Here is a 23,190-nt window from a genome sequence, read left to right as displayed (position 1 = left end):
CAGCATCCCTCAAAATGTACACTGGCCTTCATTTAAGGCCCAATAAGCTCCTTTTTTGCTACCGACCGGCGCGCTGGTGCTAGCCCCACCAACAGCCCCTACTCGAAAAGACGCTGGATCTCAATCCATAGATCCGTGTCCTTCATGTCCCACTTGACATCTGTATCTTATCCCGGAACTGTTTATCATAGGCCCACCATGCCATACCGCTATGATTCCTGTATGCAAAACCAATCATATCTTGGTATTTAAATAAGACAGAGCATAAGTGGGGAGACTATATATGCTCAGCTGTGCCACTTGCACTTTGGGTGTGCATAGTTCCCGGTAGCCTTGTTCTCCCACTTCCTGGTTCCTTGTCTTACCTTTTTCCGTGTCCTTTGCCTTGCTTTCCAGATTGATCTCCTGTGTACCCACCCAGCTTGACCCTTGGACTCCGCACTTCTGGCTTACTGACCCCAGCTTACCTCTGACCTTCCGCATCTCTCCAAACCTGACCACGGCTTACGGACCTCTACTATCCAACTGGCTCTAACCCCTGACTACTACTATTGGACTCTGACTATTCTACTGGCTCCTACTTAAGACCATGGCAAGTATCAAGATTAATCTAAACTCTCCAATCCTGACCCGGCTGCCTGACCATCCACTCTCTAGATGTGCTCCCGTGGCTGTGGGTGGCGTTTCTACCCATTCCCACCTCAGTATCGGGGTCCCGTCTTTTTTGTGAAGAGCACAGCGTTACATCCGAACAGTAAACATAAATACAAAAAATGACAATCAATTCAAGCATTTGCCAAAAAACGCATTGCCTGTCACTGTATTTATCTGTACCCTAAAGGGGCCCAGATTAATACATTAACAGTCAATGGGCAATCAAAAACATAAAAATAAATAAATACAATTAAAAAAATGAAAAAAGACATTTACATATATTCAATATTTTCTTACTTTTAGAAGTCTTCACCCTCCGAATCCCGGCGTATCTGCAAGCTCTCGACTCACGAGGTCATCACCCGCAATCCGTCTCCATCCTCCTTGAAGATCTGCATCAGGTAAAAAAAAATCTTCATTCTTTGATCTTCTTTCACCTTCTTCTATCTTCATCTGTCATTATTTTCTTCTTTTCTTTCATTTTCTTTCTTCTTTCTTTCAATCCAAAGTACCCCATGTTAAATCCACAACGGATGTTGTCCCGTCGTCTTCTTGAGCTAAAATGAGACGAAACAGGCTTTATATAGGGCCTGTGACATCACATTTTAGGGTCAAATGGTACAGCTCCAATCTGATTGGATGCCGTATCATGTGCCCGTCTCTCTTTTTTTTTTTTTATGGATGTGACGTTATCTCCAAGGGAGGTATGTCACATCCTTAAAACCACGTGTCTCATATCACATGGTATTGCAATATTAATATTGAAGACAATCCCATTGGTTCATGTAACATGTGATATGTCATATTAGTTCAAAAGGATGTGACATCACTTTAAGGGAGGATGTCACATCCTTTAAACTGGGGGTCCTCAGACCTGAAATCAACACGGTTCTGCTCCGGAGACCCCATGCTCACGTACACATATTACATTTTTTATTAAAACACTGCTATCGCCGGTGAGATATGGGCAGGGAGAGGCGGCTCTCTCTTTGTGCAGCTCTCTATGGAGCTGGGACGGATCGCCGGGAGAGCCCTTTTGAGAGAGGCGAACAACACGTCGCTGGCTACTCGCCAGTTTGGGGCGTTTTGCTATTGCAGGTATTCAAGCCTTTCTGAATACCGTGATAGCAACGCTCAAAAAAACTGGCGGCATAAACGGCCCAGCGATTGTTTTTATGAAGCCTTATAAAATAGGCCCCTTAGTCTGTGAAATCAAACCCGTGTTACGTGGGTATCTCTGGAAATTAGCACTGCTGATTGGAAATCCTCAGTGATTTTGCAGTTCCATTATACATGCAGAGAAATGGAAACAAGACAAAAGTGCAAAAATAATGCATTATCCCAGGTGATTTGGCATTACTTGAGATGAAAATGAATGGGTTTCCTTGATATAAACCAGAATAGGACTTTTGATCATGATGAACACTATTTAATAAAACTTTTAAAAAGAGTAAAAAAAAAAAAACAATTGAATGAACAAGGTTTAGAAAACCAAACATTTCATGTTGGCTAAAACTTATTTTCTTGGCTTCAGCGACGATGGGTAAAATTGAAAATCTACTCACTAGAAATAGCTAGAACATGCGCCTGGTATGCAGATGGTCTTGGTGTGTTTGTGGATCCCGGCTGGCTTATTATAATAATAATTATAATAATTATTATTCCTTTTGCTGTGGATGTGCTCTATCAGCTGCTCAGCTTCTCCTCTCCGGTCGCGTTCGCCGCTGGCCTCTCTGAGTGATGTCACTGATCATAGCTTATGGAGCTCCGAAACCTTGCACCTCGAGGGCTAGAAGCACGTCCCTCAGAATTGAGGCCAAGCTCAAAGCCCCTGCCACATTAACCTCAGCATGCTGCACCGCTGGACCTGTGCATACCTCCAGGGCCCACCACATCAGGGGCCACCTGCAGCTGTGATGCTACAGCCTGCGCCATTTGGCTCCTTCTTTGACCTGCACCCCCCATTCCTCCCCTACTGTGAGTGGATTTAGCCCAGACCCAACACCCAGTCACAGCTCCATGGGGAACCTCCGGGAGCTGGGGGAGACACGGAGAAAATCCCTCTTACCCCAGCTGTTCTACACTCCTCCTGAGGCCTGTCACGCTCCTCCACTGCCTGTACCCATCTGTACAGGCGGATGCCACTATTGGCTAGGCCCCGCTGCCTCCTCTGCTACCGCCAGCGAACTGGCAGTTGTGCGACAGCCCGCTCCACTCTCCTTCTTTGGAACCACTGCACCCAGCAGCCCGGATTGTTAGCGCTGAAGCCACCCCTCATCTTGGCTTAGTGCTTCAGCCTATAGCCGGTCAATAAGCTAGACTACTGACATCTCTAATTGCTGGCAAGTCGCGACTGACCACGTGCTCCTACCTCTGCTCTAAGTAACCTCCCTGGCCCCTCCCCCTGAGCACATCACCCTGCCTCCCTGAGGACTGGAGAGAGAGGGAGGCCAGAGAGGACGCTACCCAAGAGGTAAGAGGGAGAATGGTGCCCTGGTCATGATGCTCTTCCCGGAGGGCTCAAGGCTGTTGTATGATTGTAATGGCAACACTAAAACACTAAACAATAGTGCTTTCAGAAACAGTATTCAACTGTTATGATTTGCTGTGCAATTTATTTTGCCACCACCAGAATACAATGAAAGGCACCAGGCTATCATGTTTCTTATATTTGATGCAAATATGATGCAGTCCATCTGCACAGCATTTTTACATAGCCAATGTGAGTACTGTTTTTGACTACACAAATTGGGCTAATCTAATAGAACTACATATTTCCAAACAGGTGCCCATTCTGCATTAAACGTACGTGGTGCCAAGGAGTCCACAAATGTTGCTGAGCAATGTGTAGCACGCCTTCAAAGGAGCAACCGATGTGGGCGATGTTGTTTCAAATTTGTTTTACTTTTCAACACAGGATTGAAACAGGGGGTCTCGAGCTGAACCCCATTCATTTCATCTCCGGGGACACCCTGGTTTTGGAGATACTCCTTTCCGAAAGGGGGCGCTGGTATCTCCTGCAAGTTTAAACTCCTGTGTCACGTGGTAGGAGGCCGCACCGGATGACATCACGGCTTCCTATTGGCCCGCAGAGCTCGGGAGCTTTGAAAAGTGGCTAATAGGTGATCCCTGCTAGCTGAGTGGAATGGCTACCAGCACCCCCCTGTGGATGAAATTAAACGTGTTCAGCTCCAGAGACCCCTGCTTCAAACCTACAGTATATTCAAAAATAAAAACAAATTGCCCACTTTGATTGCCTCTATAAAGCTCTGACATAACTTTAGGAAGGAATATACTTGGTAATCAATCTCTTGCAATGACTTATTACCTTTACATCCATGTATGCAAATCAAACTACAGAATGCAGGATTCTATTCACATGTAAAACATCCGACCATATATTTGTGGATGATAGGTTAAGAGAATAGGGGAAGTTGCTATTCACACTCTTAAACACTTTATTACAGAGGATTGCAGACTACTGACATGGATATATTTTTCAAAAAAAACTACAACCAATTAACTCCTTAAATCCTGAATGAACCTGCAAGTCCCTCGAATGAGAGAAGAATCCACTAGTAGAAAATGTGTGAGCAGTATACGAAGGGCCCCCTTCTCCCTTCCAAGTGTCTGTCTCCTCCTACAAAATGCTAACACATGTGCACATGCTCATAAGGAACATACACTTTCAAACTAGCCACCTTAATTACAATGCAGATGTAATCCAGGAGCTCAATTAATCAATGCCACAATTTGCCACATCTGCATTCCTGGGGCTCCGAAGTGGACTGGCCATTGGAATTTCTGGAAGCGTAAGGCTGTCTTAATTTATTTCTCTCTCAAGCACCCCGTTCTCTCTCCCTCTCACTCCTTCCATAATCAGATGTCCTCTTCTCCCTTTGCTTCCCAGTCTCTCCCTTTCTAGTTAGATCTTGCTCTTTCTTTACCCCCCCTCTCCTTCCTTCTCCCCCATCTCTGCCTTTATGCAACCTCTCCTCTATCCCATTCCACTTGCTTTGGATCTCTGCTTCTCTCTATTTCGCTGTATTCCATCCTTTCTGCTGCTCCAGATTTCTGCCTTCCACATTAATTCCTCACTGGCTGTTGATGTATTAGTATTCCGCTCGTGTCCATCCCAGCTTTACAAATGCTATGCACCATCACAAGGGATGGAAAAAACGCGAGAGGGTGGATGCTTGCTTGCAGTTGCTTACACCTCCAGCCCTGTTTGAAATAAAGACCATGTGCTAATTAAGAATGTTTATTTTTTTTTTATAACTCTCTGCCGTTGAGTCAGATCCTTTTTCTTTGTCTGAAGGCGAGCAGTTATCAAAAGAGGAAGGGATCAGAACAGGAGGTGCAAAAGCATTAGAATTCTTTCTCCCTTTCTCTATCCCTGTCTGCTTGCTAAAGTCCCCTGGTCTGCAGTCTGTTTGTCATCCTGTAAACTCTTAAGAACCAGCAGACAAAAGCCTAAGGACAGCCAGGCAGTGCTGAATCTGTTAAACTGACTGAAACAAAAATTGCAGAGCAAACCAGGTGATGGTGTGTTACCCTTGGACTGGTAGCAGCCTGAGCCTCAGCAAAACCGTAAGTAGCTTTTCATGTCCTATTATGACATATGCACTTTGACAAGAAGGGTGGGAATGCTCCAGCATTCACATCAGTGTGTTGGAAGTCAAGAGGGAATATTATATGTCATGTAAATGTAGAATGAGATGATATTCTCCAGTGGTCTGTATAAAGAAGTGATAAGATTTGTTAAGATGGCAATGGGAAAAGTGTCTTGCTATATTCGCGACAACCTTTGTATAACACAGGGACGATAAAAAGCTATGGCATCAACCTGCTCACCCTGTTCTATATAAATCAGGAGAGCAATCGCCCAGGGGAAAAGTGTGAGTTTAAAGACGAACACTCTTGCCTCTTTCCAGAGGTTACAATTTCAGGATGTATCTTGATTTTCTGAAAGTGTAAAATATGGCATCATTATGATAAACGTTTTTCTTCACTTGAAGGGTCGGGAATAATTGTATTGAGGTTTAACAGAGAGTCTTTGTGATCTTGTAATAGTGTTGAGTTAGGCCTTTGGAAGGAGTGTCTAAGAATGATGTCATGTTAGGGTTACCAGAGGTCTGTCTTTAGGTGTCATTACCTAAAAAGCTCTGTATTGCTCTCTTGTACCCTTAGTACTGTCACATCTGCCCTCATACGCTATGTTTAAAATTGTAAAGGTAAAACATATGTGCCATGTACTCTGCTGTAAAACGCAGAGTGGATAACACTATCTCTCAGGCTTATTTGAACTACAATTTTGGAAGCATGGGGGTGGTGTGCTATAATAATAGTTTTTTCTTGTGTAGCACTGACAGTGTGTGCAGCATGGCATTCACTCATGCAGTGCCTCATTTTCATAAAAAACACAATATAATAAAAATATTATTATTATCTATACATGTATACCCAAATATAATATACTGTACATAATGCTATATAAAAAGCTACAGCCCTCAGATATTTGAAAAATATTTATCAGTTGAGCAGGTACAGAGGCAGAGATGTTTAGTAATGAACACATGACCGACCATCCACAAAAATCAGAGGTGTTACATTACATTAAGAGAAATTTTCAGCAGTGCCTCCAAAAGTGCATCCCCAGTCTAACTCTTTCTCCAGTTCTGTTCCTATGGGAGACAATGGCGCTATTCTCTTAAAGTTCCTCCCAATCGCCACCTGGGCTGAAAAGCTACAGTCTTACAGAAAGACAGGCCCTGTGCAGTCAAAGTCCATGCAATCAATCTCACGGAAACAGAATGGGCTTCCAGTGACCCTGTATAGTTTCAGCACAGTCTGAATATTACTCGCATAGAATACAGAATGAGAATCTGAGGGGCTCTATGCAGTGACAGCATTCACTATAATTTCTCACACACACACAGAATAGGCAATTACATTCCAAGGACTCTGTGAGCAAACACAGTAAAAGAATTGTACTCACAAGCACACAAGCTCTAAAGAAGCCGATTGACAGATCAACCTCGTCCCTTCTATTTCCCTTATCCAGATGTACCTTGCCATTCTCTGCAATAATATTGCAACATATTATAACACACTATAAAACAGATTGCCCAAGGGATTCCGTGTTAATGGTTACATTGCATGTTACAATGTATCAAAATAAATAATGATATTAGGGGCAATGGTGCAAGTCACATCTCTATGTAATTGTACTATTTACCCTATTTTAACCTTGCAGTCCTGAGCTTCTTTATCATGGGAGCATTGCAGGACTTGCATTGACATAAGAAAATCAACTCCAGGAGGCCTAATGGGAAAGAATTATCTGATGACAAGTCAACCTTTCCAACGCCTTATTAGCGTTAAAGTCATGTAAAAATCTATAAAAGGCCAACATCGTAATCATAGACCATGTGCAGATCCTGCCACAGAAGTGCCTCATGGGATTAAAAGAGTTTATAAGAAAAGGTCAAGCAGGACCATTACATACAGTAGCATTCTATGCCAAACGTTATCCATTTTGTTTTATATGCATTTTGGTTTCGGAAAGCACATCCATTTCAACAAAAAACAGTGGCAGACTGATTTTTTTAGACATCTAAGTACTGTGCCTTCCTCATACAGTATGCTTTTTGGAGGAGCGACTAAGGGGTAAAAGGGTGTTGGTAATAGCATGCTAGTTTAGGCTCTCCATACATAGGAGAAGCTGAATATTCTATGGATTTTACTGTATGTATGTCTTTATTTATGTAGCGCCATTAATGTACATAGCGCTTCACAACAGCAATACACGTGACAATCATTTACATAAATAATAATACAAATAACAGACCATGGGAATAAGTGCTTCAGACATAAAAGTAACATTTAGGAAAATGAGTCCTTGCTCCGGAGAGCTAACAATCTAATTGGTAGGTAGGAAGAACATACAACGACAGTATAAGGGTGTTCTAGTAATTACATCTGCAAGGTATGTGGTGTATAGTATCAGCCACGGAGCTACACATATGGTTTGTTAAGCAGGTGTGTTTTAAGGTTGGTCGTAAAGGTGGATAGAAAGAGGGTGCTAGTCGGATATTATGGGGAAGGGCATTCCAGAGGTGTGCGGCAGTCAGTGAGAAAGGTTTAAGGCGGGAGAGGGTTTTAGATACAAAGGGGGTAGACAGAAGATATCCTTGAGCGGAACGCAAGAGTCAGGATGGTGCATAGTGACAAATTAGTGCTGAGTAAGGAGGAGCAGAAAAGTGTAAAGCTTTAAAAGTGAGGAGGAGAATTGAGAGTGAGATGTGGGATTTGATAGGAAACCAGGAGAGGGATTTCAGTAGGGGAGACACTGAGACAGATTTAGGAAATAGTAGAGTGATTCTGGCAGCAGCGTTTAGGATACATTGTAGGGGAGACAGGTGAGAGGCAGGCAGGAGGTTACAGTACTCGAGACGGATAGCAGGAGGTTACAGTACTCGAGACGGAAGAGAATGAGGGCCTGAGTCAGAGTTTTAGCAGTCGAGCTACAGAGGAAAGGGCGTATCTTAGTGATATTGCGGAGGAAAAAGCAACAGGTTTTAACTACCTTTTGAATGTGAGAGGACAATGTCAGAGAGGAGTCGAGTGTGACCCCTAGGCAGCGTGCTTGTGCTACTGGGTGAATGATAGTACTTCCAGCAGTAATGTGGGAGGTAGTAGGCCAGGTTTGGGATGAAATATGAAAAGCTCTGTTTTGACATGTTAAGTTGGTGGAGAGACACCCAGGATGATATATCAGAGACATTCAGAAACTTTGGTCTGTACAGCAGGTACTGTATGTGGTTCTAAATGCAGTAAAGCACTAACGCCATGGACAGGGATTGCATTGCTTCTATAAGCGAGATCTAAAGTTGGGTGAAGGAAGAAATGCCTAAGGCTTTAATTGCCGTTAAAGTTGGTGCCATGATTTTGCACTCATGATTTGAATGTACCCTTTTATGTTCAGATTTTTTCAATGACAAGATATTTCTGCGATAAACAAAATCATAAAATATTAGTTATTACTACAAATTTTCAGCACTTTAAGGCAGGGGTGGACAATCAGTCCTCAAGGGCCATCAACAGGTCAGGTTTTCATGATATCTCTGCTTCCACACATGTGGCTCAATCAGTGGCCCCGTCTTCGACAGAGCCACTGATTGAACAACTTGTGCTGAAGCAGGGATATCCTTAAAACCTTACCTGTGTCTGGGTCTTGAGGACTGGAGTTGCCCACACCTGCGCTAATGGGTAGATCCTCAGAACTCTGTTAAATACTTTACAATATATTAACATCAATTAACATATCTTTAAGTGCTAATGGGGATCTTCAAAGCTCAGTAACTATGCGTCAAGTATGTATGTATGTATGTCTTTATTTATATAGCGCCATTAATTTACATAGCGCTTCACAGAAGTAATACATGTGACCGTCATATAAATAACAAATAATACAAATAACAGATCATGGGAATAAGTGATTCAGACATTATAGAAACATTTCGGAAGTGCCCCTGCTCTGAAGAGCTTCCAATCTAATTGGTAGGAGGAACGTACAGAGACAGTGGGAGGGCATTCTGGTAAGTGCGTCTGCAGGGGGCCAAGCTTTGTGTATCATGTGAATAGTATTAGCCACAGTGCTATTCATTTGCTTATTTATGCAAGTGTGTCTTAAGTTGGGGCTTAAAGGAGGATAGAGAGGGTGTTAGTCGGGTACTGAGGGGAAGGGCATTCCAGAGGTGTGGGGCAGCAGTGAGAAAGGTTTAAGGCAGGAGAGGGCATTTGATACAAAGGGGATAGAGAGAAGACATCCTTGAGCAGAACGCAAGAATTGGGATGGTACATAGTGAGAAATTAGGGCAGAGATGTAAGGAGGGGCAGAAGAGTGTAAAGCTTTAAAAGGGAGGAGGAGAATTGAGTGCAAGATGTGGGATTTAATAGGAAGCCAGGAGAGGGATTTCAGCAGAGGAGTCTCTGAGACAGATTTAGAAAAGAGTAAAGTGATTCTGGCAGCAGCATTTGGGATAGATTGTACGGGAGACAGGTGAGAGGCAGGAAGGCCAGACAGCAGGAGGTTACAGTAATCGAGACGGGAGAGAATGAGGGCCTGAGTCAGAGTTTTAGCAGTCGAGCAACAGAGGAAAGGGCGTATCTTTGTAATATTGTGGAGGAAAAAGCGACAGGTTTAGATACGTTTTGAATGCGAGAGGAGAATGTGAGAGAGGAATTGAGTGTGACCCCTAGGCAGCATGCTTGGGCTACTGGGTGAATGATAGTACTTCCAACAGAAATGTGGAAGGAGGTAGTAGGGCCAGGTTTGGAAGGAAGTATGAGGAGCTCTGTTTTTGCCTTGTTAAGTTTAAGTCGGCGGAGTGCCATCCAGGATGATATCGCAGAGAAACATTCAGAAACTTTGGTCTGTACAGCAGGTGTAAGATCAGGGGTTGCAAAGTAAATTTGAGTGTCATCAGCATAGAGGTGATATTTAAACCCAAGAGATGTGATTAGGTCACCTAGATAAAGTGTGTACAGAGAAAAGAGAAGAGGTCCCAAGACAGAGCCCTGGGGTACGCCCACAGAGAGATCAATAGAGGAGGAGGTGTTGGCAGAAGAGACACTGAAAGTACGATGGGAGAGGTAAGAGGAGATCCAGGAAAGAGCTTTGTTACAAATACCAAGAGTATGGAGAATGTGAAGGAGAAGAGGGTGGTCCACGGTGTCAAATGCTGCAGAGAATTCAAGTAATATGAGCAGAGTGTAATGACCTCTGTCTTTGGCAGCATGGAGGTCACTAGTTATTTTAGTGAGGGCTGTTTCAGTCGAGTGAGCAGTGCGGAAGCCAGATTGTAGAGGGTCTAGGAGAGAATAGGTGTTGAGAAAATGGAGCAAGCAAGACAATACAAGACATTCAAGGAGTTTAGAGGCAAAAGGCAGGAGGGAGACAGGTCGATAGTTGTAGTGTCAAGCTTGCTGTTTTTGAGTAATGGTATAACTGTTGCATGTTTGAAGGAGGAGGGAAAGGTACCAGAGTAGAGGGAGGAGTTAATGTGTGTGAGTGTAGGGATTATAGTAGGAGCAAAAGGTTTTCGGAGAAGGGAGGGAATGGGGTCAAGAGGGCATGGTAGAGGGAGAAGAGGAGATCAGCAATGATCTAAAGTATTTAAGGCTTTAATATAAATTCACAGAGAATTAGGTAATTGTCATGTAATTTTGGAAACAGTCTTCTTTTTCCAACTAACAAACAAGCATTAATACAAACTATCTTAATTTCTTTGTAAATTCATGGAGACACGATACAGTATGTAACACTTGTTTTTTTCCCCTCAGGGGGTTATGTATTAAACTGCAATAGTGCTGATGCTCCCATTCACTTGAGTGGCCCGATCTGCACGATTGCAGTTTAAAGCAGCAGCCCCGCCTACTTACATGTGTTTGCATTACCCAGAGGAGATGCATGGTTCTCTGACTAAGGGGCCCCCCCGATTCCCAATCAAGGTATATGTTTGTCCATAGCCGAGAGCTCAGGAAATTATGTTGCAACTTTCTATGCAATATGTGCGACCCTGCAACAGTATTTGTAGAAATACAGTGTCAAAACTGTCACACACAAAAAATAAAAATATCTCAGGAACCAGGAGATCCACAGAGATTGATGGACCATGGATCATCTCCAAGGGACACCCCAGTTTAGGTAAGTTTTAAAGAAATAAAATTTTGGGGTGACAATTGCTGCTTTCATGAATAACCCCATTAGTATATTTATGACAGGTCCACATGCAGATTTACTGTCTCCGGGGTAGCGGAATGTAAAGCAAAACACTGCATCTCCGGGGAGAGTTAAATCCATGGCTGCCTGCAGAGCGGGAAGGGCATCCTTCCGAATCAGACCTGCCTTAGAGAGATTTCCCTCTGCCATGATTTCCGCAGTCAGGATTCTGCAGGTTCCCCCCGACTGAACATTGCGTCTGGCTACACCTGCATGCATAGACATTATTCATCATGGACATCTAATGCAATATGATGAGAGTGACAAAGGTGAATCAGATGTAAAATGCTTCTGCGGGACAGTGAAGCTTTAATGCTTACTGTATGCCATTAGGTCATAAGGAATTGTTGAACAGTTGTGCCGAAAGCTTTTGGGTTGTATGTAGATCTTGTTGTAATATGTAGTTTAATCTTCTAACAAACATGTTGTCAGAGACAATAAGCACAGCTTATTTTGCTGTGTGCTACCATCACTGTGATTGAACAGCTCTGACTTCAGCTGCATCCTCCAGAATCTAAACCTGATATAGCAATGCACAGTAGTTCTTGGAATTCTATTGATGGTGTTAACAGAAAAATATAGAAAACAATGGAGCTATTTACTGTGGCTCACTGCCCATGTCAGAACTAAAGAGATACTTTCTGGCACCTGACAAAAGGGGATAGAAATAGACTATTAAAATGTAATTGCTGAAAGGGAGCATTTCGCATGGTATGTTCCAGTGAAAGCAGTAGAATAAAGGTAAACAACAGGCTTTTTTGTAAGAATGATGAGTTCTTAAACGCGTGCTGCTTTTTACTAAAAAAATTGAGGTTCTTACCAACTTATAACTGCCAAATATTCTCCCCCACTTTTCCCTATTTATATAATGCTACCAATGTATGCAGTGTTGTACATAGAATTTTGCAGACACAACAGGTATCTACCACACAGAGCATACAATCTAAAGCTGGTGCCTGAGTCACAGGAAGATAAGGTGACTTTCCCAGGGTCACAAAGAGCTGCTAGTTGGATTTCAAACTGGCTCTTCCGCTTCAAAATCAGGGTAGTTGTTTGCAGCCTCTTTCATATCTGAACTTATTTTGGAATTCATTCTCTGTAGTGCAGTACGGTAGCTCTGAACATGCAATAATGTCTGCACAGTTTAAGGACCCACATTGGGGGATAACCGCTACCATGTCAAATGTCTTGAACAGTAAGTCCAAAGAATTTAGCATATGTAACTCTACACCTGCCTCCAAAAAAAATCTCCTGAACGCTGGTGCAATACTGAAAGGAAATGCTTTATATTTTTTGCATCACTTTATACACCAGTTTTGTAGATGGGAAACTTCCATCAGTGGCTCCGTTGTGGGGGTTGTAATTATAGAACCCCCCAACACATGCTCATTTACTGTATATTTAGCTCTAGTGGTAACATTAAGGCCCAGATCCACAAAACCCCATGAACTCAGGGCTCAAAAAGTGACGTTACCTAAAACAGGAACAGGCGTTATGCTCCCGGAGGTTAACGTGTCCTCAAAGCTAATGACAGTATATGCAAAAACAATGGCCAGTCCACATCTCATTGGCATAGGCGCAACGTCACATTATTGTAGCAAAATGTTGTGTTATCTTACTATTAGTTGACGTGAAGTATGTTTTAGGGTTACCTTGATCTGGACTTTTGTTGTATACATTTGCCACACTCAGTAGCACTCCTTTTGACATAACTATATATATGATGTGGTGGGTGTTGGGGTTTGATCTTGCTGGGAATGTGTGTGTTATCTTACTATTACTTGACGTGAATGCCTGGATGTGACTAACGCCATGTTTAGGTATGACCTAACTAATGTAATGTTAAGTCCCCATTTTAACCTTAACAGACTTTGGTAGATATAAAATGTAATGATAACCCCTTATTTGCATGTCATTATCACTACTAAATATTATAGTTAACGCAATGCACTTCACAAGTGAACTTGACTTAACAGTATGCTATTGTCCTTTGAAGATACACCGTTTGTCTTAACAGGATGTTATGTTACGGTAGGTTAACCTCAGGTTAAGTGACTAAGCTTACAATGGATAGCTTCCATATGATAAATCAGTTGCAATGCTTGATTAACTACAGCCTAAATTACCCACTTTTAAAATATCACCTTCTATTTATACTTGTTTGCTATGTCCTTGTTACTGTACCAATCCATACAGTATTGTAAAGCTCGAAGACTGCAATGAACAGCACGTCCAGTACAGTATCAGCAAAACCAATGTCGGGTATTGTAAATTGCCAATCCAACAAATGGTGCCCATGCTCTTCAATGACACATAATTCTGGCTGCAATCATCTTTAATCTTTCAAGGAGTTGCAATGTTACCAAGTTAATGAATACGATTTATATTTCTTTTTGTAAGAGAAGGGCTCTCTCACTAAAATGCAAATCATATTTTCTGATTTACTTAGTCAGTTACAAACTCCTCTCAGCTCCTGCTTCTCTTACACTCTGATTCCAAGAGGGCCTGCTTTCTAACTATTCTGTAGCTCAGACGTCTTAACACAGGGTGGCAATAAGTTAGGCAAAATAAATTACTGTATTCCCATTCCTACCATATTACATTGTCAAACCAAAGATACACACAATAATATTTATTTATTGCCTCTAAATACAAAATACAGCTAAACCCCGTTATAACGCGCCTCGCTATACCGCGATTCGGTTATAACGCGGTTTTCCCGTGGCTCCCGTTTTTAAAACTGCACACACTGCACACACTCACTGCACACACACTGCTCATTGCTCACACTGCACACACACTGCACACTGCACACACACTGCACACACACTGCTCATTGCACACACTGACACACTGCACACACACTGCACACACACTGCACACTGCTCATTGCTCACACTGCACACACTGACACACTGCACACACACTGCACACTGCACACACACACTGCTCATTGCTCACACTGCACACACACTGCTCACACTGACACACACTGCACACTGCACACACACTGCTCATTGCTCACACTGCACACACTGACACACTGCTCATTGCTCACACTGCACACACACTGCTCACACTGACACACTGCACACACACTGCTCATTGCTCACACTGCACACACTGACACACTGCTCATTGCTCACACTGCACACACACTGCTCACACTGACACACACTGCACACTGCACACACACTGCTCATTGCTCACACTGCACACACTGACACACTGCTCATTGCTCACACTGCTCACACTGACACACACTACACACACACACACACACACACACACTACACATATACATAAATCAGCCTTACCTTGGGGATGATTGGTGAGGCATGTGGCTGCAGGGGGGGGGGCGTGCCGGTGGGGGTGGTGCTGCGGTGGAGGGGGATGATGGCTGCGGGGGCCCCCGATGCTGCGGGGGCTGGTGGGATAGCCCGGTGCAGTGCGGGGGGGCATGGGGGGGGGGGCAGGACGACCCTGCGCTACGGCAGGGCCAGGGGGCCCTGTATTGCGGCGCGAGGGCCCTGTGCTGCGGCGGGGGGGAGCCGGACCAGAGGGGAATCCCCCCTCCCATCTCCTGTCACGCCGTGACAGGGGAAGCGGAAGCCGGAGGGGCATCCCCCCTCCCATCTCCTGTCCCGCGGTGACAGGGGAAGCTGAAGCCGGAGGGGAATCCCCCCTCCCATCTCCTGTCACGCGGTGACAGGGGGAAGCCGGGACCGCGGGGTAAATATGCACTGATGCGGCGGCCATTTTTTTTTTTTTAAATTAGCGCGACCCCGTTAGTAACGCGGTGGTCTCGGGGTGGACCCCGAGGACCGCGTTATAACGGGGTTTAGCTGTATCATATATATTTTTTAATATATGATTTGCCATGCATAATCATGTTCAGTATTAATATAGTGTTCTTTTTCATACGCCTGAATATCTGATATTAACTACTGCTTTTAATCCTTTTGCTTGTTTTAATGCTTCCTAGGCTACACCGGCAGTGAATGGGTTAAATGCAAAGAACTCACAATTGTAAAAAAAATACACAAGGATTCTTAAAGGGACCAGTTATTTTGCTTTACCTTGTTTGTTTGGTTAACATGTTTGGTGTAACTGGAACTTCAAACTTCGGATTGGTTGTGCCTTTGACTCTAAAGTTCTAACGAGAAACCTTAAACTCCGAGCCTCTTCTTTTGGCTATCACTGTTATCAGAAACATCTCATCCTTACAGCCTCTTCAGAACGGCTCCTGTATATTAATATGGACAGCGAGGGGTACCTCTTATCTTTTAATAGAGGTGCCAGTCGAAAAAAGAGCCCGAGTAGTTCTCGGACCAGCTAACACAAGCACGGCACCTCTATTAAAAGATAAGAGGTACCCTCTTCTGTATTAAAACATAATAAATCTTTGCTTTTTTTCTTCTTTTTAATTATACTATACTGCACTAGTTGACACCAGTGGGCGGAGAGTAGGGCGCTCAAAAGAAGAAAAAAGGGGGCGCCGAAGTTAACACAAATACAACGGCCATTTCAGCTGCAGAGTATACCTTACTTTAAAGTAGTATTTCATGTTTGAGAGCTGTTCAAATGAGCATGCTGCCACATGAAGCAATATTAACATTTACAGTGGAGTGGCCAGCCTGGTCAAAATGGAAGTCTGGCCCCCTCCACTTCTGTTTCAGGCACCCGGTCACCAGCTGCCTCTTGTAATCGCTCTAGCAAGGGGAGAGATCTGAACCCCCACCACTGTAAAGATTAACTGCCTACATATTTTTGACAATAAGAAAACAGATACTAAAAAAACATAGTGGCCAGCCTTCCCTTTTTCAGGAAAATCTGATACTTTTTTTTTTACTTTGTATCATTTTCTTACCACGGTATCTCTCTGATAAAACTGTCCTCTTTCCAGTACAACTCAATCTGCAACTTTTCAATGCACTGCTGGCTCCTCTGGTAGAAAAGGGTTGCCTCCCGAATCTCCCTGATAGGAACTTTCTCATTTTGGTCACTAGGAAAACACAGATATTAGTAGGGTCGCCAATAATTACATTTGCTGAACTCTACAACAGTCCTTAAAACCGTGTCCCTGCCTCCAGATGCCTAAAGAGAACCCACAACTTTTAATCAATATCAGGGCTGTCAACAGCTTTGCCAGGGCCCAGGACTAGAGCCTCCACCAGGCCCGGGTCATTGAGTGTGGGTATGGTTTCTGTGCCATAACTGTTGACGGGGCAGGGAGTCTGCTCCTCCCATTAGCATCCCTGTGAGTCTCCCCTCTATCTCCCACCTGTATTTCTTCTCTGTCTCTCTCATCCCCTCTCTCTTTCTCAACCCCCCATCACTCTCTCATTTCCCCTTTCTCTCTTACTCCCCTCTCTCTCACTCCCCCCTCTCACTCATTTACCACTCTCTCATTTACCCCCTCTCTCTCTCATTCCATTCCCTCTCTCTCATTCCCTTCCTCTCTCTCTTATCCCCCCCCCCTCTGTCTCACCCTCTCCCTCTCGCCCCCCTCCCCTCTCTCTCTATCCACTTTCTCTAATTCCCCTCTCTTATTTCATGCCCTCAGGCACCACACAGGTTAACATACAAGGTGTAAACCCTACCAATAATATCAGGTGAAAAACAGCTATAACACTTCAGTGGTCTGGGATGCAAAAATATAAAGTTTATTCAACATCGTTCGACATTTCGGTCCACACAAGGATCGTTATCAAGGAATCTATGATCTGCAAATTTACCAGCTAGGGGGAACAAAAGCCACTGGAAGAATTCTGCTTATGAATAAAAAATCCATGCTACTCACAGCTTGCCTAACACATAAGCAAGAGCATGCACATGACACGCATGCACGTGCCACACAGCACCAGATTTTTCCGGAAGCTTAATGAACTGATGATAATCCTCACTCTTACTCTACTAATGAAAAGTAAAAAAAACCCTGATCATATTATCTACTAAAGCTATAATAAGACACAATATACCTTGGGGGGTGCGGGGCAGGATAGGCAGCTGTACATAGGTGGAGATCCTTTCCCCTAGAATAAAGTAAATTTGCAGATTATAGATTCCTGCAAATTACAGTATGTTTGTTTTTCGGGAGGCTTTCGACTTAGCAACAGCTGATGGGAAAATATCCCTCACCTGATGGTTGCCCTGGCAAATTTAACTCTGTCTGACTCAGTAAGTCTCCAATAATTAGGGTGACTATATTTGATCCGCCAAAACAGGGAGAAAAGTAACGCATGCACAGTCAGCAATCACCGACTTCGCATGGATGAACGGCTACCAACGCACGCACGAAGAGCGCATGCCGACCACGCGTACGCCACTTGCCGGCTACTCATGCGCATGCGCGATCGACATTTGCTGACTGTGCATGCGCGAACTGCATTTGCCGGTCTCTCATGCACATGCGCGATCGGAGCTTGCTAGTCGCGCACGAGCAGCCGGCAAGTGCTGATTGCACTTGCCGTCGGCAAGTGCCGATCGTGCATGCACACGAGCAGCCAGCAAATGCCGATCACGCATGCACCGTTGGAGCTCGCCAGTGGGATAGAGAACTGGGACAGCACCCCAAAAAGTCAGGATAGAGCCCTAATAAACAGGACTGTCCCAGCTAAACCGGGACATCTGGTCACCCTACCAATAATGCCTCACAAAAATGTTAGTAGATGCCCTGTGGGCCGCTCGCATAATAATTGGTAATGAAATACCTCAGGCTGCAGCTTTGTTGCCTATGCCCCGGTAATGGAATGCCCTTCAAATTGTGTTATGTCTATGCCCGATTGGCTCATTGCAAAGAGCATCCAACCTCTAATGCTGTTAATCTTTGCCGGCCTAAATGGTTTCCAGAAAGTTATTATTAATGGTGTAGTGACCTGTTTAAGATTAGTGGTTCTGTCCAGATGGGTTCAAATACAGTTAACAATGCAAAGGGAGGGGTCTTTTTTTCTCCATAGCAAAATCTAGCTCTACTGGTGATTTGTGCAAGGAACCTGTTTTTGTTCTCCCCTGAAGAATTATGTGGAATCCTTCTGGAGTTTGAACTAACCAGGGATCTGATATGTGAATCAAAGAGAGTTCAGCCCCTCTAGCTGTGAAGGCAAGGGCTAGATGGGATGACAACTTTATAGATCAGGTTCTTTGAGTTATAGTAGAGTTGTCTAAAGATGATAGAAATGCCTATGTCATTGAGCTCGTATTCCTCTTCCACTGCTGGAGTCACTTTATGATGTTTGGTGAAAACATACAGATAAGGAGGCGAGTCAGAGCACTACGGATCTCCTCAAAAAAATAATTTATTGAGGCAACAACATAGGTAAAAATATATAGCAAACAGAGACAATAAGGTACAAAAAAAGAATTAATACAGTAGTAAAAACAGTGTTTTGGTCCTCAAAATCATTATACTGGTGCATTTATTAATAATAATAATAATAATAATAGCATTTTCTTGTATAACGCTGCTAGTTTTACGTAGCGCTTTACAGAGACATTTTGCAGGCACAGGTCCCTGCCCAGTAGAGCTTACAATCTATATTTTTGGTGCCTCAGGCACAGGGAGATAAAGTGACTTGCCCAAGGTCACAAGGAGCCGACACTGGGAATTGAACCAGGCTCAGTGCCAGTCAGTGTATTTACTCACTGAGCCACTCCTTCTCCTTCTCTAATAATTGTGTTGTTTTTAAACATCTTTGTTCTTGATGGGGTTGTTTTACATCTTTTTGGTATTAAAGGTTTTTTTGTTTTGTTTTTTTAAATAACCGCTTTTCCATATGCTATTGTTGGTACCTATGCATAAACAATTACATGTATTCTATCAGCAGTCTCATTCTGCAATGTCTGCCGGATTGGAGTTTCTAAGCAGCTGCAAGAGCATGCGCTGATTGTTCCACTGACAGGCACTGGGCTTATCAACGCTGCATTTAATCATAAAGTGCTGCCTTCACTGAAGCACTGGGCCTTTCATTACAAAATAGACATACAGTCAGCATAATCAGCATGCTTCGTCCTCAGGCCCTGCATCAGCTGGTAATTCTTACAGACAACAAGGACCTTTTACCACGAAGCAGAGAGGACGGGGAAACACTGTATTAAAAAAAGCTTCAAATGACAGCACAGGAAGTGGATGTGAGAAGTTGTTGCCATGACGACAGCAGCGAGCGCAGGAAAGTTCCATGTGAAAATGAATAGCAGCAGGAATAGGGAGAGAGGGAGAGATAGGTGTGACATCTTTTTACCGGGACTGAAGGTTATCACAGCAGAATGAAAAAAAATAGGAGGGGGTCAGGCAGCAATCTTGAATGTATGTATGTACAGTATCCACTGTTGTTTTTTTGTATCCATATATCTTGTGACTTAGGTCAGCGGTGCGCAATCTGTGGGGCGCGACCCCCAGGGGGGGCGCGAGACTGCCAACGGGGGGCGCGGGGTTTACAGAGGCCCCGCGCGCTTCCCGAAGGCACTTAAATTAAGTGCCGGGGGAGCTGCAGGGTCTCTGTAAACCATACTTACCCGTGGCTCCGGCGGCTTCCTCCCGGCGTCGCCATGGCAACGCGGCGTCAAAATGACGCTGCGAGGTCATGTGACGTCACGTTGCTATGGCAACGTGACGTCATTACGCCGGTGCGAGGGTAAGTTGGGGTTGGGGGGGGCGCGGGAGTGAGGGGACAGCCGGCAGGGGGGCGCAGGGAAAAAAGTTTGCGCCCCCCTGACTTAGGTCATAATCAGGGCAGTTCTTCCATAACAGCCAACATGGAACCCTGACCTTCTCTAACTCATGGAGAAGGTGTCACTGATTCAAACAAATACAGTATCACCCTGCTACACAAATCCCTTTCAGAGGTTATTTGGAAACCATACCATCATGAAATAATAGTTCCTACCACGGACTTCATGCCATCTACTTCCAGGTTGTCTATAAGTCTCAGCATGAGTAAAATCCTTAATTGTCAGGATGGGTTAAAAGAAAATTCTCTGAAACATTCCCATGTTGTATTAAGTCTATTTTGTATGTAATCAGTGGGGGAGAGGGGAGGGGGGGAAGGGTGGGGAGGGGAAAATCCTGCTCAGCTCAAAATAGACTTTCTAGGGAGGTGCTATCAGGGTGAAACATAAGCGTATTGGGGGAGAGAGGAAAGAACCCTATGTGATGCACTCAACCCTACTAGATGAAAATAATAAACTTTTATTAATGTAATTGAAAGAAGCAAACAGAACAAATATATTTAAAACCTAAATAGTGTACTGTGCAGTTCTGATGTGAAATCACTCTAGATGACCAGGTGGTGTCATAACTAGTGTGATACACAGTAGAATAGAGTTACTGTTGATTCTCACAATACTTGTATGGAAATAGTTCAGTAGATGAACAGAAAATATAACCCTGTCAGGGAAGTAATGTGTAGATTGTACACCCATTACTTCCCTGACAGGGTTATATTTTCTGTTCATCTACTGAACTATTTCCATACAAGTATTGTGAGAATCAACAGTAACTCTATTCTACTGTGTATCACACAAGTTATGACACCACCTGGTCATCTAGAGTGATTTCACATCAGAACTGCACAGTACACTATTTAGGTTTTAAATATATTTGTTCTGTTTGCTTCTTTCAATTACATTAATAAAAGTTTATTATTTTCATCTAGTAGGGTTGAGTGCATCACATAGGGTTCTTTCCTCTCTCCCCCAATACGCCTATTTTGTATGTAGCCAGGTCACTAATGGCTACTATTCTGCCCTGTACTGGCAGTAAGCCCTGGTACAATCAGGTTGCCAGTAGTTGATATGGGGTTTTCCCCCTCCGAGAAGCTGCACTTGAGTGACAGCGGGAGGCGGTGACATCCGGCTTGGGCTTGACCAATCATGACACAGACCTGGTGCCCTCCTCCTGTCTGTACTTAAGGGCGGTGCTGCCCCAAATTCACTAGTGCCTCTACCCACTTGAGAGGGGCAGGTCACACAGCCAAGAGCCTGACTATTGGGCCTTCTCTGGTCCTCTTACACTCTGGGGAGAGTGAGTGTGTACCATAACTCTGCCTCTGTTAGAGGGGCAGGGAAGAGCTGGGACTGCTGCGGGTACCTTTGGTCTGTAGTGAAGGTCCAGGGACCATCCTTCAGTGGTAGCTGTGAGAGTGCATCGGGCAGAACTCTGCATTGTTAGGCTGTGCTTATTGTGCCGGCGACAGCGACGTGGTGCCACGTACAAACAAATGCATTGCCGCCGTCACGTGTGCTTATAATAAGCGCGACGCGACAAAGCGATGGCTTGGTCACGATCGCTGGAAGTCATCTCAATTTGATTTTTCCAGCGACCGTAGCCTGACGTCGCCGGCACTATAAGAGTAGCCTTACTGTGCTGTACAGTGAGGACAATAAACCGTTCCTGTTGTTATACTTCCTGCCCGGTGCGTGACCTTACTGGGGGGGAGAGGTAATCGTTCTATCGTGGGAGATCACCTTCAGCTCCCTGGAGCCTACGGCAGATGGAGGCGTTGCACTGCTAAAGATATATAGGGTATGAACACCAGAAGCCTGGTCTTGTGTCCCCACTACCACCGGCGGACGACTCAGCCCTCCTGTTACCAGCAGGTATCATGCGCCACATTCATAGTAATGGCCAAATGTCCCACCGGGTGGGGGAAACACCGTTATATGTACTTAAAATTGTATAATGGCAAAATGGTTAAGAATATTTATTTATAACAACATTTATATAGCGTCCTTATCCAGGGCGCTGTACGTTAGTTAGTACAGACACAATCTATGATTTTGGTGCCTGAGGCACAGGGAGTTAAGGTGACTTGCCCAAGGTCACAATCAGCTGACACTGGGAATTGAACCAGGCTCCCCTGCTTCAAACTCAGTGTCGTAATTTTAAGAGTCAGTTACTTTACTCACTGAGCCACTCCTCCTTAATATGTACTTGTCACTACAAATTCTGGGTTCTGACACCTTCATAGTTCAAGTCAATGATGGCAACAAGTTGGAATGATTGGCGCGATGTGGTCTGACGGTGACCTGCCTGGATGATTACATTAAGTTACATAAATTAAGAGGTCACAAGAAATACACGTGTGTGTGGGGTGGGTCCTGACCAGCTCCACAGACTTACAATAGCTCACAGAGAGTAATTTAGCTCTGTATCATTTGGCAGCCCATTTAAATGTATTTCTTAGCATTTAATTTGCCACTCTGTCACTATGTGTTTGGTGAGCAATCCGTTTACATTGTATAGAGAGTCTGTATGCGAGCGCTCTGCTCAGTTGTGTGTTTGGAGGGGAACACTGAGTGTGGTTGGCCATTTTATACACAAATGTAAACCCCCATTTGCATGTGACATTTGCAGGAATTAACCATTGAACCCATTTTACAATCTACATCTCAAATACTGTATGACCTTGATGGGTGATTTTGTCGCTGACATTGGAATCCGCCTCGAGTTTGCAACCTAGAACAAAACAGCCTTGCCATATCGATAATTATTTGTGAGAATATAGTGTGAAGGTGCTATAAATATGTAACCATAAAAAACACAATAATATATGCAGAAATATTCTCGAACCATGTCACATTTTCACCCAAAAATACCAACATTTTTGGTTCTGAAACTGTTGAATTTCTTCATCTCTGCACATTAGTTTTTACTTTACAACTTCAATACACAGTTTTATTTTCAAACTATTGGGGATAATACTTATACATGTATGAACCTGCCGAGATTTGCTTCACTGAACAAACTATCC

At 43.9% G+C, this 23,190-nt stretch overlaps 1 protein-coding gene across 1 annotated transcript in view; it reads left to right on the top strand.

Annotated features, from left to right (window-relative positions):
• Positions 1-4,650: 4,650 nt before the first annotated feature.
• LRRC4B (leucine rich repeat containing 4B) overlaps positions 4,651-23,190 on the top strand; it is a 316,216-nt gene continuing 297,676 nt past the window's right edge. Inside the window, exon 1 of the mRNA XM_075605780.1 lies at positions 4,651-5,244. The gene's annotated coding sequence lies outside the window, so the exon portion shown is untranslated. The remainder of the gene's footprint in view (positions 5,245-23,190) is intronic.

This window comes from Ascaphus truei, chromosome 6, assembly GCF_040206685.1.
Source record: "Ascaphus truei isolate aAscTru1 chromosome 6, aAscTru1.hap1, whole genome shotgun sequence".
NCBI classification, from domain to species: Eukaryota; Metazoa; Chordata; class Amphibia; order Anura; family Ascaphidae; genus Ascaphus; species Ascaphus truei.
This window is presented reverse-complemented; position numbering and strand designations above follow the sequence as displayed.